At 40.5% G+C, this 17,792-nt stretch overlaps 1 protein-coding gene across 4 annotated transcripts in view; it reads right to left on the bottom strand.

Moving 5' to 3' along the window:
• The window catches only part of LOC121276286 (F-actin-uncapping protein LRRC16A-like), a 417,343-nt gene that overhangs the window by 376,281 nt on the left and 23,270 nt on the right, over nt 1-17,792 (bottom strand). The gene's annotated exons all lie outside the window — the stretch shown is intronic.

The following is a 17,792-nucleotide window of genomic DNA, read 5'->3' as shown; positions in this document are numbered from 1 at the left end:
AGAGATCAGGTACTGGAGAGTTGTAGGGCTGGAGGTTAGGAAGGTGCAAGGCTATAAAGGGATTTGGAAACCAATTTCAGTTTCCTACATTACAACTAACAACACGTGAAAGATAATTCATTGGCTTTAAATGCAAGTTATTGTGCATTTATAAATATAAATGCTTATAAGTGCAAGTTCCTTTGCTCTTTCCTTAAATTTAACGTATGATAGTTTAACACCAATGACTGTACTCCAACTCAGATTCCAGTATTATTTTTGAGGCAGGAGTCCTCTCCCCGTTCAACAGATCCTTTTACCCGCCTCCAATATTCTCCCTCCACCTGGACACCTCCCTCTGAATTCTTACCTTCTCTTGATCTTTTCATTGAGAACTGTCGGAATGACATTAGTCGTCTCAATTTCTCTGCTCCTCTCACCCACTCTAACGTGTCTCTCTCTGAACTTGCTGCACTCCATTCTCTCAGGTCCAACCCTGACAGTGTCATCAAACCTGCTGACAAGGGTGGTGCTGTTGTTGTCTGGCGCACTGACCTCTGGCAGAGGCTGAGCGTCAACTCGCAGACACTTCCTCCTACCCCCCCCCCCCCCCCCCCCCCCCCCCCCCCCCCGGCGCAAAAAGACTATGAACCCCACCACTGAACATCAAGCTATTGTTTCCAGGACTGTTACTGACCTCACCTCCTCTAGAGATCTTCCTTCCACAACTTCCAACCTGATAGTCACCCAACCTCAGACAGCCCGCTTGTACCTCCTACCCAAAATCTACAAACAGGACTGTCCCGGCAGACCGATCGTATCAACCTGTTCATGCCCCACAGAAATCATTTCTTGTTACCTTGGCTCCATTCTCTCTCCCCTTGTCCAGTCCCTTCCCACCTACATCCATGATTCCTCTGACACCCTACATCATATCAACAATTTCCAGTTCCCTGGCCCCAACCGCCTCCTCTTCACTATGGACATCCAATCCCTCTACACCTCCATTCCCCACCGGGATGATCTGATGGCTCTCCGCTTCTTCATCAAACAGAAGCCTGAACAGTCTCCATCCACCACCACTTTCCTCCATCCAGCTGAACTTGTTCTCACACTGAACAATTTCTCCTTCAACTCCTCTCACTTCCTCCAAATAAAAGGTGTGGCTATGGGTATCCACATGAGCTCCAGTTATGCCTGTCTCTTTATGGGGTATGTGGAACATTCCTTGTTCCAGTCCTACTCCGGCCCCCTCCCACAACTCTTTCTCCGGTACATCTATGATTGTTTCGGTGCTGCTTCATGCTCTCGTCTAGACCTGGAAAAATTTATCAATTTTGCTTCCAATTTCCACCCCTACATCATTTTCACAAGGTCCATCTCTGACACTTCCCTTCCCTTCCTTGACCTCTGTCTCAATTTCTGGCGATAGACTGTCCACCAATATCCATTACAAGCCTACCGACTCCCACAGCTACCTCAACTACAGCTCCTCACACCCCGCTTCCTGTAAGGACTCCATCCCATTCTCTCAGTTCCTTCACCACTGTCGCATTTGTTCTGATGATGCCGCTTTCAAAAACAGTTCCTCTGAAATGTCTTCCTTCACCGAAGTTTTCCAACCATGGTGGTTGACAAAGCCCTCAACCGTGTCCGGCCCATCTCCCGCGCATCCGCCCTCACACCTTCCTCTCCCTCCCAGAAACATGATAGGGTCTCCATTGTCCTCACTTATCACCCCACCAACCTCTGCATTCAAAGGATCATCCTCCGCCGACTCCAGCATGATGCCACCACCAAACACATCTTCCCTTCACCCCCTCCGGCGGCATTCCGCAGGGATCGTTCCCTCCGGGACACCCTGGTCCACTCCTCCATCACCCCCTATACCTCAACCCCCTCCCACGGCACCTTCCCATGCAACCGCAGAAGGTGCAACACCTGCCCCTTCACTTCCCCTCTCCTCACCGTCCAAGGGCCCAAACACTCCTTTCAAGTGAAGCAGCATTTCACTAGCACTTCCCTCAATTTAGTCTACTGCATTTGTTGCACTCCCAATGCAGTTTCCTCTGCATTGGAGAGACCAAACGCAGACAGGGTGACTGCTTTGCAGAACACCTTCGGTCTGTTCGCAAGCATTACCCAGACCTCCCTGACGCTTGCCATTTCAAAACTCCACTCTGCTCTCATGCCCACATGTCCGTCCTTGGCCTGCTGCGTTGTTCCAGTGAAGCTCAACGCAAACTGGAGGAACAGCACCTCATCTTCCAACTAGGTACTTTACAGCCTTCCGGACTGAATATTGAGTTCAACAATTTTACATCATGAACTCTCTCCTCCATCCCCACCCACTTTCCGATCCCCCACCCCCCCGCCTTTTTTCCAATAATTTATATAGATTTTTCTTTTCCCACCTATTTCCATTATTTTTAAATGTATTTCCATCCATTGTTTTATCTCTACCTTTTAGCCTATTTCGATCCCTTCCCCCCACCCCACCCCCTCTAGGGCTATCTGTACTTTGCTCGTCCTGCTTTCTACCCTTAATTAGCACATTCCTTAGATAATATCACCACCTTCAACAGCTTTTTGTCCTTTTGTCTATCTCCACCTACCACTGGCCCTCTATCCAGCTCTACCTATCCCACCCCCCTTAGACTAGCTTATATTTCACCTCTCTTCATTTTTACTTAGTTCTGTTGAAGAGTCATACAGACTCAAACTGTTAACTGTGTTCCTCTCCGCAAATGTTGCCAGGCCTGCTGAGATTTTCCAGGTATTTTTATTTTTGTTTTGGATTTCCAGCATCCGTAGTTCTTTGCTTTTATCTTAATATTTTTGAGGTCCTTCATTTTCTATTACTCTAGATACTTTGAAGTGTTTCAGCATCATTTATCATACTGATAGCGACCCTTAACTTGCTACATCCTCAAGAGTACTTTCACTTACCCAAGTATCCAAATAAATATGTCCTGTGTCCAGGCTTGAACAGAAAACCCTCTGTTTTAGCTTCCTTATTTTACCACTTGTCCTCATACGCTCTTTTATTTTGGAGAGCAGCAAAACAACAGCACGATATAATAGGTCTTAGGTTTTAACTGCCAAGCTTGCCAAGAATAGTGAGTAAATGGCAGTAGTTACATTGTAACAATTATAACAATAATAGAAGAACCACCAGCAACAGCATTTAGAGTGCACCTTTAAAGAAGAAAAATATCCCATGCCACATTTTTTGTTTCATTTGAAAATATTCATTTGTTGTAAAAATATTGGAGAGGGGGTGCAAAATGCTGTTCATCAAGAACCATACAAGCAGATAATGAAGAGTCTGTTTGCTTTCCAGTTGGCAAGTGAAGACGGCATGCCATGAGATTGGATGTACTGAGTGACCAATGTTCAGAGTATGAGCACAGGAGAGCATGTGATGAACCTTTCTCAGAACTACAATTGCCAGCCAAAGAGCCAACACAAGTCAGCAAGAGTGGATGGATGGACAGCAGAGTTCGGCTAAGTGAAAGTTTACAGAGGCTAGCCAAGAGTGCAATCAAGTCTGAAAGTAATACAAGCTTTGATGAGAGTTTCAGCAACAGATGGCCTGCAGTAGAGTTGAAGGCAGGCAATGTACACAGAGGAAATGCAGGCAATCTTTGTAGTAGAGAGGGCATGGGAGTGGAAACTCAACTCATGGTCATACAAGATTCTAAAGTTGCAAAGAGTCAGGCTCAGTTTGATAGCTGTGTGTTGAGGTGGGGTGGCAGGGGAGAAAGGGGTACAGAGGCAGAAAAGTTGTAGTTCCTAATGGGTGATGGGGGCCAACAGTAATGGCTTCAGATTCCCAACATTTGCTTGGAGAAAGTTATGGTTCCTCCAAAACAATGTCAGATAAGGATATCGAGGGGTAGAGCAGACAGATCTAATGCCATTAGCTTGGTTGTGGAGGCTGATCCACACTCTGTGGAAGATGTCAGCATGCAGCAGATGTAGAAGAGGAATGAAGAATCCTTGGGAGACTGCTGAGGAAGCAGTGACAGAAATGCCATTGCTAGCGATGCTCTGACTAGAACTAGATATTTAACAATGGTTCCATGTGTCAGGAAGATATAATAATGTTATTGGAATGTATTATAAAATGGTGGGGGTGTGGGGGGTAGGGGTGAGAGCGCGCACACATGTGTGTGCGCATGCGTTTAATTGGATTAAAGGCAGCTGGTCTGAAACATGAGAGAAGTTTAGAATGTAACATGTCATGGGAACATGAGCATTTCTAAATAAACCAGACTAGATTGTTTCCAAAAGAGGGAGTGAAATGTGTAGCCAGGTGAAGTTTAGAAAGTGTGTATTTGTTTTTCCCAAAGATTATTGGTAAAACTTGTGCTATGAGAGATTTTTATTATCAGAAAGATAAAGTTCAAAGGCATAGTGAAACAATGGGAATTCACATTCAAAGAGGAAAATATGTATAAAGGAGCCAAAGTTGTGCGTAAGGGAAGGCATGTTAAGATCGAACAAGTGTGAAAAGCCTTTAGCATCTATGCCTCAAGCTGCTGTTTACAAAGAACTGATGTTAAGAAGACTCATTTTGAATTTGACTGGTTCAGCATATCATGTTTCTTTGCCTGGGTCTTTTAAAATCAGTGTGTCTTACGATTGCCTTAATGAAGGTGTAACTAGGAATCAGATTAACTAGAGGATTTAAAAGTTCTTGTAGCAGTAATTTGTAGACATATGTATGTACTTACAATCTTTTCTTTTATTAATAAATATTTCATCTAGTTTTGTAAAAACCTACAAGATTTGGTGGTCTTATTACTACCGAATTCAAGGCATGCATCTCAAAATTTAAACAAATTGCAAAACAAGTTGTGGCAGTTATTTCAAGTTTCCCTTTGGGATTTGAACAACTCAACATTTACCATCGGCTGTGCCATAACAGCATGCAAGACAATCCTATGGAGCTGGACAGCAAATGGAATCCACTCAAGGAGGATGGTGTGGATGAAACTACTGAGGAAGAGGACAGATAATGTACCTTGGAACACATGATCGTAGGATGAAAACAGCAGTCACAGTTGTTACACTAAACAACGTATTCCTTTGTGGCACTTTTTTCTATCTCTGTCCATTGGAGTTATCTGGCCCACGGCCCTCTGAAGGCTTCAACCAGCCACTTACTTGAACCAGCCATGCAATGAAATGCTTTACAGAAAAGGAGACACCAAAACAAATTTGAACAACATAAATTTATACTTAAAGTCTGTAATCATATTTGAACAAATCCCAGAAGATGTGGATAGTGTATGTCTTGGACCCTCTTTCTGACAACTGGCTGAGGAAGAACTAAAATCTATAACAAAATAAGCAATGTCTGCGAGTGAAACTAATTTTTAAAACTCCCTACGCATTGCAATAGAATTAAAAGCCACAACCAATTAAACTTTCACATATATGCTTCATTTCTGTCAGTTCCAAAGCCCTAGATCTGAACAGTTCTCACCAAGTCCACTCACAAACCCAGGGTTCTCCCACATACCTAATGAAGTACTCCCATTCAACCAGCCACTGATGCAGCAGATCATCCAAGACTGTGAGCAACGCCATGAGAAATTTTGCCTATTAAAAATATTTTATTCAAATGTGAAAGTGAAATGGCCTTGAAATCAATCCAAACTAGCCTCGTGTGCAAAAGGTTCTGGCAAGTTCCTCTATGTATAATGCAGAGATTGACAAGCAGTTTATTTAAAACATTAGAGAACCTAAACACAAGTACAATCATCTATGATTCAGCAATGTGAACGGTAGAAAAATCATCAGTGGAAACGGTGACATCCTAGCTTAGAATGAAAATGGAGACTGGCAACTTGTGAACAAAACTATCTATTGATTAACACTTGGAGAGCTTGCCTCAATGAACATTCCCAAAACTACAAGAACAGAGTGTGAAACCAACATTTCCTCTGGTCTGGCATCACTAACAGGAATGAAAAAGCCCAGGCGTTGCATAGCTTAATTCACACATCCCAGAAGTTCTCAAGGACCCATCAACCCAGATCTTAATTATTTTCTTTGTGAGATAAAACAAAGATGATACTGTTGGATTACATTTTCCATTGAAAACATTTGATTGACTGCCAAGTCCTGTGGCCAATACTTTGCTTTGGTCAGTTTGTTGCTTGTTAATAAGTATTTATTCCTGCAATTTTGAGAGACATGGAAGACTGAAACATTCACAGTATCTCAGGTCAACATGATTCATTGCTATTTTAATTTGCTAGGGACAGTGTTGCTAAAAATCATTATGTGCACATTCAATACCAAAACATTTGCATAGTGGATTCAAATGAGAAATGCCATAAAACAATAATGTAGGAACGATAGTGACACAAGCTTAAAAGGTATAAATGGAGCTCATTGTAGACAGGGTAAGTGATTTCTTGCAGAAAGTAGAACATTGTGGAAGGCTATTCAGCCTGTCAAGTCTATTCATGCAGGGTCCACATACAGTTACTGTACTGTGTTTCCCCTTACCCCGGTTCAGTCCTGCTGTGCACCAACCTATCACCTTAAATTTGTTCAAGAGGTAGTGAAAATGTAAGCCATTCTTTTACATCCAAAAATACTGCTTAGACACCAAAATGCAATTCACGGAATAAGTTTAAAAACATTCAGGTTGTCACCAGTCTTCAAGTCAGCTGCACTGATCATGAGATAAGAACATTTGAACCTTAGTTGGATTTTCAAGTCAAATTTCAAACAAAGCAAAATGAGCAAAATTCCTCAAGCAAACATAGAGCAATGTAGAGTAATGATCTTGAACAAAACTGCATTTCAATAAAAGCACATTTTAAAGTCACACATTTCTGTAATTTCATGATAGAAAAAGCAGGCATTCCCATTTATGGAAAGAAATTGCACTTTCAAATAATTCAATACCAACTCCCTCAATGCCACACAGACACTAGAAATTACGTTCAATTTTCACTTTTCCCACAAGTTATTTATATTTTCTCCTGTGTTCCATGTATTGCAGATGTCCATGAAAACCTTGAAAAGTAGCCTGACCCTCAAGTCTTTGCTAAAACAACTATATAGTCCAAACTTGTCCCCAGATTGTCATCCCGTACAGCAAAGCACTATAATATAACTAAAATTGCTGAAGAAAGGGACTCGTAGCCCAAGCTTTTTGTCTTGCACTCATCAAAACAAATGCAAGAATGGCAAATTTCAAATGATCACATGTATTTATACCACAGGAGAAAAGGGGTGCTGACTGGTTGGTTGGCAAGTCAACTCTGAATTGGCCAAGCTGTTACCAAGAAGAAAGCAACGGGGAACTATAGACTATAATCTTGGTCCAAAAAGGCAAAAGGCTTGAACATATTCCCTTTCTTTGCAGAGAACTGGTACCTGTGTATGAATGCATGTTGCTTCTGCAAAGTGTGCATAAGCCACATCATGAGCTTGCCTGATTATCTTCAATTGTTCATTAGGGTAGCTACTAGTGCACTCAGGATTGTTAAGGAAGTGCTGCCCAATTGTGGAAGAACATCTAACAATGGGCATAAGAACATAAGGAATAGGAGCAGGAGTTGGTCATTCAGCCCTTCGAGCCCACTCAGCCGTTTAATGAGATTATGACTGATCTTCTACTTCAACACCATTTTCCGGCACTATCCCTGTAACCCATGGTCTTTTTGATATGTAGAATCCTATCAATCTCAGCCTTGAACATATTCAACAACTGAGTCTCTACCACCCTCTGGGGTAGAAAATTCCCAAGATTCACCACCCTCTGAGTGAAGAATTTTCTCCTCATCTCAGTCCTAAATGGCATGCCCCTTATTCTGAGACTGTGTCCCTGGTCCTAGACAACCCAAACAGGGGAAACATCCTTCCTGCATATATCCTGTCAAGCCTTGTAAGAATTTTATATTTTTGAATGAGATTACCTCACATTCTTCTAAACTCCAGCGAATAAAGGCCCAGTCTATTTAATTTTTCCTCAGAGCACAATCCCTCTATTCCAGGAATTTGTTTGGTGAACCTCTGTTGCACTCCGTCTGTAGCAAGTATATCTTTCCTTAGGTAAGGAGACCAAAACTGCACACCATACCCCAGATGTGGTCTCAACAAGACACTATATAATGCAGCTCTACATCTTTACTCTCATACTCAAATCCTCTTGTAATAAAGGTGAACATACCATTTGCCTTCCTAATACCTGCACGTTAGCTTTCAGTGACTCATGAACAAGTACAACCAAGTCCCTTTGAAGTTCAACACTTCCTGTCTCCCACCATTTATAAAATACTCTATCTTTTTGTTCTTCCTACCAAAATGAATAACTTCATATTTCTCCACATTGTATTCCACCTGCCAAATTCCCAGACTAATCTCCATTAAGGCAACAGCAATCCACAGACTTTTAAGCAGACACCAGGCAAAGTATTTTCACCTTATGAATTCAAAGTGAGGTTCCTTTCACTTTGGTTCCTGTGGAGACAGCTGCTTTCATCTTACATTGCCTCTGCTCTGCACATACAAAACTGCTGTCTGTTATACCGAAAAACAGCTCATTGAATGTAAATTCTCATTGTATCACCAGTCCCTTTGAACTCCACCTCTTCTAACAATAAAACCTCTTCCATTGTATCAATTTTATTATTAGTAATATAAACATATTGCTTGGTCTCTGCTAGTTAGGTGCCAGATTTCACTCGCCTTCTTAAATGCTCTATTCAACAAAATGCAAATGTACTCTAACTCTCCTACATCTCAAAACTAGGATACATCAAAATACCCAGTCTAGCTGGTTTTAAACCAATTAAGACATACACAGACACACCCACAGACTAAACCTCTATTATAAAAAATAATTTCCAACACTAAATGCATTAATAGCTTCATGACACTACTGCTGTCTACCACAAGCCTACCTTCACTGGGATTTGTATAGCTCCACATGCCATAAGACTGGCCTCATCAGCAACCTCGTAAATAGGACCCTAGCTATTTGCTCACCCTGCAAGCTTAACACAGAAATAGAGTGCATCAAGCTATAATAAAAACAAAGTGCTGGAAAAACTCAGCAGGTTTGGCAGCATCTGTGGAGGCAGAAGCCAAGTTAACGTGCTGAGTTCAACATGACTCTTCTTCGGAAGAAGTGTTCCAAAAAAGAGTCACATTGGACATGAAACATTAACTCGGTTTCTCTCTCCACAGATGCTGCCAGACCTGCTGGATATTTCCAGTACTTTGCTTTTATTTCAGATTTCCAGCATCTGCAGTATTTTGATTTTTATTATATTGCATCAAAGCTATCCTACGGGACAATGACTATCCTGATCAAATAATTGTTCACTGTCTATCGTGCAAACTGGCAAAAGGACCAAAGATCCTGAAAAGTGCCCAGTCTAACTCAAATTACCTTGGAAAGGCAAAACATCTCAGAAATTTGATCAATAGATTAAGCAAGCCATTTCGTACTGCTACTATGCAGTGGCTAGGCGAAATGGCAAGTGGCATGTTCTACTAAAGGTCAGTCCAAAAAGACATTCAAAAAATTTCAAATTATTTTTCTACTGCTTGGACCTCTCAGTCACATGTAAATTTGTAAATGTAAATTTGCTGGGTGCTATAATATGTGCTACTGAAATGCACACTACATGTTGTTTCACAGGGGAAAGATTAAATCTGCAAACCCATGGCACCTCACGCACACAAAGATAATTCATCAACCCACTTAAAACACAAAGAGCAAAATTCGCTTTCAGATCTTAGAGGCTCAAGATACGTTTGGGGAAGCTCCTCAAAACATTTCCAATATGAGCTTGCTGATGTTATGGGTGGATGCAGTGTTTTTTAAAATACAGTTATAAAAGACCTTGCATTTAATAGCACTTTACTATGCCATTAGGGGATTCAACAGTGCTTCATAACCAATTAATTACATGTGAAAGGCAATCAATGTTCCTCTGCAACTTCTTTGATCTTCCTTTGGTTTGAAAGGCAACTTGAATGCTTACCACTACTTCAGCCAGGATGTTGGAGAAAGAGAATACAGCACTACATCAACAAGCTGCATGGCTAATTCCAGCCCAAGCAACACAGTCAGAGTGTAGGAGTGAACGAAACCAATTCTAAACCTACGTAGAACTATTAAAGGTACCGTTTACAGCTCTCATAAGGTACTACAGCTACTAAACTTCTTACAGATGGTATTCCAATTTTTTTTTTTGGCTGAGATACATCAATGATAATGTCAACATGTCATAGGTGTGGAAAGAATAAATTAACTCTTAAATGTTGTCATAAATAAGTTAAAATGTTCAAACAGATACTATACATCTCCCTATTGGTAGCAGTTTCAGTTTTCTATTGCAATATTAGAGGTCACACTTTTGGTTATATATTTGAAAAATAGTTTACAGGGTTTCTCAAATCAACATCCATTAATCTTCTAGAAGGTGCATTCTGCGTTGAAATGCACAATACCTGCTCAAATTGTTTCACCACAAATCTCTATTCTAGTCTAGTGCTACATACAGCAAATAAAACAGAGTTAGAGGATAGAGTATACTTGGGGCAGACATTTTAAAGAAAATTTTCCTTATGTTTAAGCATTATAAATTCCTGTGCCAGCGTTCATATTTAGGACTGCAGAGATAACCTTCTCATAATGTAATTACTTCCACACCTTGTCAGCTGGATGCATGCACAAATACAATATTTTTAATATACTAATAGATATTCTTCTCCCTCTATTTTCCATCTTCATAAAAATAAATTGGCTATTCCTTTTGCATACAAAGGGGAGGGAGCAGACTTTAGGAAGTGAACTCTAGGGCTTAGGGCTATGGGGAGATAAAGCAATCCTACCACAAAAGGAGAAGAGATACACACAAGAGACACAAGCCAAAGGAAAGGTCAAGGGAGATGGGGCTGTAAAGCTGGATATGATGAGAGAGACAGGATGCAGAAGGCTTGGAGAGATTTAAACATGAATCCAAGACACTGGAGGGTGGCAAAGCCAACAGAGGTTTGTAAGGATAGGGGAAAATTTGTGAGTGAGACTTATATGAGAAGTGTTGGAAATGGGCAGCAGACTTTGCTACAAGCTGAAGTTTACAGAAGGTGGAGGGAATCAAACAAGAGTTGAGGGAGAAATGGCCAGCGATCTAGTAAATTCATTCAAGGACCTCAGAGAGATAGGGACAGCTGTTAGGACAAGCACATAAAGAGTAGGTGATGATGGTTGTTTTGCAATGGTGGCACCACTATTTACTAGATTAGCTATCCTAAATGAGTGGGTACCTATACCACATGAACTGCAGCAGTTCAAGGAAGCAGCTCACCACCACCTTCTCAAGGGCAACTGGGGATGGGCAATAATTGCTGGCCCAGCCAGCGAAGCCCACATCCCATGAATGAATAAAAAAAGATAAATGGCAGAAAGGGAACTCAGTGGCAAGAACTTCAGTGACCTGCAGAAGTCATATGTTGTGAACATGATGAATTTTGAATGGGCATCCAGAAACACAGTGAAGGGAAGAGGCAATGAGGGAAAGGGAAGAGAGATAGAAGAAAGGGAGAAAAGGATTGGGTTCAGGGTATGAATAGGAGGGAGAGAAGAGCAAGTTTGGCTTGGTGGGAATAATGAGAGGGGTGATGCAGCGGAGAAAGCTAAATGAGTGGTCTCCACCTTGGTGACAGAAAAATCCATGAAGCATTCACATGATACAGAAGGAAGGAAACATTCACTGATATAATATAAATAGGAATCATCATTGCGTAGCATCTACATTCTCTAGCCACCTTCCCGTCAGAGTTCACATCTTGAAATGCTTTTTTATTTTGTTCAAATTTCTTAAAAATTGTTTTCCTTGCTTATATTCCTTCTTTAATTTCTGGTTTTGTCTTGTTGTTTTTTCTCCTTTATTTTTGTCTAAAATCCCACCCCCCCCCCCCTTATTTCCCTTGATGTTTCAATTTTGCTGTATTTCTAAAACAGTAGTCTCCTCAAATGCAGCAGCATCATTTATTTAAGCAGAAGTTGCTTAATGAAAATACCCAAAGCATTCTCTTTTCTTTCTTTTCCACTCAAACTACCATTCAATGCATGCAACTGATCCCAATAGCAGGTCAGTCAGTGCAAGGGACTGAGGTCATTACCTCAGCTCCAACAGAAGCTTTGTGTGAAGTATCCAAGAATCTCAGAAATGGGTTTACTGACTGTGCACAACCTGCTATTACAATCCACTAATTGTGTGCACAACAGTATAGTTTAAAATTCTAATTATACCATCCATAATCAGTCTCAAATGTCATATTACTTCAAATATCAAGACACTCAAGAATTTTGCTGTGCTTTAACCAATTTAGTGTCTGCAACATAAAACAGTGTAATTATTACAAAGATCATTACACTCCCTACACAATTCTTGTCTTAGATTACTCAAAAGTCAAATCCTTTGCTCTCCATACCTCAAAAGGTGGACATACAGTATAAATGTTTTATTTTTACAATGCTGGTTAACAAATTAAAGTTTCACAAGTGGCAAGAGTGGCCTAAAACATTGTTCTATTAGCTTTGGGAATGTAAGTCACAGCCAGGCACAGCACATAGTATAACTCCACACCTTTTAGCTGCACTTCAGATCTCTAGCGAATGGTCTCAGACCTGTGGCGTGGTGTAACTGTGACTTCAAAAAAATGAAAGTCACTGAGTATGCAAGCATGCTCCATGGGAGGAAAATACTTTATACTGCAGTTGCAAATGCATTCCTTGTTGCTGCAGTGATCTGCATTGGAAAGCTGCAGTAAAGTTAAGGGGCCAGGTTCCAAGGAAATTACTGCAAACAAGGGAGAAGATTTCATACAGTGGAGCCATGGTGAGGGCACCAGGCATTTTTTTAAAATCGAATTTTGTAACTAATCTTACCTCTCCATAGGTCTGAAGAGCTCAAGTTTTTTTTATATATGTAGAATAAAACACTAATATATGCTTAAAGATACAAGTGCAGCATGATATTTGTTTCAGGAATAAACAAAACACTGGTGGTATTCCACTGACAGCTCAAGGGGAATTTACTTTCACAACAAGACTTTAATCTTGTGTTACCAATATGATGAGCGATCAATTTATTATGCCTCCTTCATATTCAGATATAATAGTAGAAACAGATCGAATCTGGCATAGATTCACTTTCCTCTCCTACCGCTGAAGACACAAAGGAATCTGCAAAGAGCCCTTTGGAATGCTTAGTCAGGGCAGGGGATCTCCTCGAGATAGGCAGGCACAGTCCGAAGGAATGCAAGTAGAACAAATAAACAAGTATAGAAACTGCTGTGTGTGCATGCTTTCTCAGTAATGTGGTAAAAGCAAATTAACAGGCACCTATATACAGTTAAATTTGTGATGTAACCGCCAGACAGCAGGAAGAAATGAATCCAATATAAAAAGCTTCGAGTTTCAATCATTTACCCACATACTGGTTTCATTGCCTATTTTTACTTTCTCTAATCTGTAAAGCTTTTAACAAATTTGCATATTACATCACCACATCACTTCCTGATAGTCCTCAGCAACTTGTTTCCACCAAATATCCTACATGAAGTGTCTTCAATAACTGCCTTACCCATTACCTCTGTTCCTCAATATATATTTTAAAAATTGCTGTCTCCCACTTATTTTCGCTACAAGACATTCTTTTTCGCCAAGAGACACTTTTGATCCAGCATCATATCTTGGACCTTGATAAAAGCAGGGCCACACAATGATCATCGCCACGTGGAAGTTCAGCTATCTTTCCAACTTCGACTGTACCATAAATGACAAATTCCTACCATTAATCTCATGCAAGTTAAGACTCATCAAAAGCTTAACTGGAGAAGTCAATATAACACCATTGATTAGAGGAGAGCATCGGCTGGGTATTCTGCAACAAATATCTCACCCAGTGATTTTCCACCACCTGGCCTTGGGCCACATCCCTCCACCGTCTAAAAGGCTTAAGTCATGATTGTGATGGAATGCTCACCGGTCATCTAGTTGGTTGCAGCTGTGAACCACTAAGGAAGCTTCACATCATTCCAAAGAAAGCAGTTTTCCCAATTGGCATGCTTGAAACTGGACTCAATATCTACGCCCATGTTGACCTTTAATGGCATTACGTACAATCTACAGTATGCACTGCAGCCACCCACCATGATTAATTTGACAGCAGGTTCCTCCCTGCTACATCTATTTGTTGTCAGCTCAGCGTGCATGGAAATTAATAAACAGGATGAGGAGTGAAAGCTATTTTTCAGAAGCAGCAAAATGCTGACATTATTGCCTTCTTTTTCTGTTAAACAGCCATTTTTCTATAAATTTTTATTCACTTTCAAACACAGCACAAATTGGTTTTTCCTGCAGCTCTGCCCAAGGACAAAAATAACAAAAATAATTCTCTCGTGTGTAACAATTTTTCTGTTCACAAATTCTGTTTTTCTCTTCCTGTCCCTTGCTCCCCCCTCTCGTGCATCTTATCTGTCTCCAATTATTGTTCTTGTTCACAATTTTGACACCTTGCAGGAGATTTTCTGCAAAACCGTAAATATTTTAAGGAAGTGCTTATGATTTTACTTTAAAGACTGAACAATTGAAATGCAATCATGAGGGAAATTTTCAAGAAAAATTAATGGTCATAGAAGAACAATATTTATTTCCAAAATACCTGGTTCAAATGCTGGTATCAGCAAGAGGGAGGACTTGCCCCTAAATGTTAATTCGGAGAAGGTGCTCCGGTAACCATGTTTTGAAAATTTTATTAGCGCTAGAAAGCATAGGTTTCTGATCATATGAAGTCACAGTCAGAAATAAATCAACATTCAAAGTATGTGTAATAACAGAAGTGACGGATGAATAAAAAAGCCATCATAAGTGGTGAGATGAATACAATGTTAGCAAGATCATATCAAGCCAATTAGGATATGTGATGTGTAATAAGTGAGGTTGAATCTTTAAGTGCAAATTCTTTTGCCCCATAGATGCAATAATTTATTTGAAAAGTAATTACTGAATGTAATTGCAGGTACATTGGGTTTGGGCAAGAAAACACATCAATATTATTTATTTGATGCACTGCACATTATAGAGTTGCTTGCTTTAATTCATGACTCATTATTTGCAAGCTATTGCCAGTATAAGTTTGCTGATCTCAGCCAGATGGGTTACTACAAATATCTTCAGAATTCCTTAATTAGCATGAGAGAGGAGGAGAGAGAGAAAGAGGAAGAAGACAAGGGGAGAGTTAGCTGGCTCCCGTTGGGAAACATGTAACAGCGGATATCAGGTGAAGCCAGAATCCAGCCTGAACTGTGATGCCCTCATCTGCATAGGCTAATACTTGGCGAATGGATAAAAGGTACCAGAGGGGGGCAGGTACTCATTGAACTGTAACTCAGTAAGTAGCCATCTTTAGGGTGAGATTAAAAATTTGATGAAAATGTTTAACATTACTTGATTTTTGTTTGAGAACTGGCCAATTATCAGCACTAATGAAAACAAAATGTCCACTGTCTGTACTTGTTAGAAATTCCAAAACTTTATCACTACATTGCAAAAAAGGTATCTTTTGTTTTATTTTCCACTGCTTCTCAGACACTTAATCAAGATAATCAAGTTTACTACATTGCTTCATAACACTGAAATGTCCGTAAAAGCAAGCAGTTTTAATTTAAAGACTACAATAAAACTTTTAAATTAGGACAGAATTCTGATTCAGAAGAAATGCAAATTAATCTGACCTGCTTTTGTGTGATTCAACCATCAACTTTAATTGAACTAATGCTGATGCATCATTGTACAGCAAATGCTGTAGAGATTGTTATGATACCAGCTGAGGTTACCACTGGACAAGCCAGATCCCAGGGTGGAACCCAGTATGATAGATCCTAACTTTCATTTTTTGTTTAGATACGTGGATAGTGGCTACTGAAGAGTCATAGAAGTCAGCCGATGGGCTTTTAACAAGAGAATAAAACATTTATTAAAGAAAAGATGAACTATATATTACAATAATCCTTCACCCACAACTATACCTTTACAGATATATACAGATTTGCAAGGATAACACAAGTTACAAAAGTTATCTTATACTCTAAGGTTCACAGCAAATACACAGTCCATGTAAACCAATAGGTGACCTGTGCTCGGACACACCACACTCAAACCAAGTGACATATGCCACCCCAAATAGATGCCATGGATCTCTCATCAACTCCCCGCAGACACTTGTCACACTGTGAGCCAATCAGTCTCACTGAACTCCGTCTTTCACCTGAAGGTTACCAATCTTCACTCTCAAACAACTCGCTTTGGAATCTTCTCCCAAACTGACGCTTTCTCTCAGATACCTTCCGCAAGGGTTCACCTCCAGGGTTTCAAACTCTCCTTCCAATGTTCCTCTCCCCTGGAACGCCACACGCATTCAAACTTATTTCCACACATTCACTCTTACTGACTCAATTGTGCCAACAAAACACCATTGTTTCACATGACCACAGTGAAAAGTTACAGACCTTCAGCTGTCCCCTTTGAATCCCCTGCTTCTCACAAGCCTTTCTTGCTTTAAATCTGCACTGTGCAGCTTTCTCCCTTTGAGCTTGAAGCCTTTCCCTCTGCTCCTTACTTTCATTTCCACAGAACAGGCCATTTTCCAGACTCCTGTTCTTCCTTTGACTAAAAGGTCTTCTTGGGACCCCTCCTGTTCCACTCTCCTGGATTTGGGACCTTTCAGTTCTTTTGGGAAACCTGCATCTCTCTGCAGGTCCTTCTCCCAGTATCCAAACTCTCCAGAGTCCTGGTTTAAGTTCAGTTCAGTTTAGGACTTGCTATATGTCCCTGCTATGCTGCTACCAACTGAACTCAAACTACTTTCAACTGAACTGAAACAATTATTCCCTGGACCCCTGTTGCGAGGCAACCGCACAGTTTATTTTCTCTTGTTTGTTTTAAACTTCTCTTCAAGAGTCCTAAAATCTTCATTAAAATGCAAGCACCTTTTAAAATGAAACTAAAACTCAACTTCTGCTTTTCTTAACACACAAATACAAATCAAACTTAAACATTAAAGATATATCTTATTCTTAACACATCCAAATATACATATAACTTATTTAAACTATCTCTATTTCCTAATATGGTGTATAGATTACACATCCAAACCGAGGTCTCACAGCTTTCCAAGCACAAGGCATAGCTTGAAACACAAGGTTAATTGCAGTCGGAGACACAGTTAGCAAACGTTCAAAATGTTGCACAGGTTGAATATCTGAAATCCAGCTGTCCAAAAACTGGACATTTTTGAAAATATCCGAAATCCTTCAATTTCATAAATACAAAGTCTACCATGGTGCATTAATGACAACTATATGAAGGGTTTCACAACTGGTAAATTAATTTAATAATAAAATGCTTATTTTTAATCTCTCAGGAGATCTGGGTGCCACTCCTGGAATAGAGTAAGAGCGAGAATGAAAAAGCCATTCTCAGCCTGATCCCAGAGAGTGGAATCAGCAAGAGTTTTGCACAAACAGGACTTGAATCCATTGCAGCACTTTAAGGTCTGCCGCCCCCACCACCCCGCCCGGGTCCTCCCTATTTTCCTGACAGAAAGCTCCCCATTCCGCCAACGGGGGAGAGTCATGGGTTCTCCCCGCACTTGCGATTGCAACATTCTAGGCCGCTTTCAGGGGAGAGGATCTTTCATTCCTCTCTGTCTCCGTGAAGTCTCTGTAAAGGAGTTAGTCGATAATCTACGTTTTTGCTTTTT

Source organism: Carcharodon carcharias, chromosome 3 (genome assembly GCF_017639515.1).
Source record: "Carcharodon carcharias isolate sCarCar2 chromosome 3, sCarCar2.pri, whole genome shotgun sequence".
NCBI classification, from domain to species: domain Eukaryota; kingdom Metazoa; phylum Chordata; class Chondrichthyes; order Lamniformes; family Lamnidae; genus Carcharodon; species Carcharodon carcharias.
Note: the sequence above shows the minus strand (reverse complement) of the source record. Positions and strands in the feature narration are given on the sequence as shown.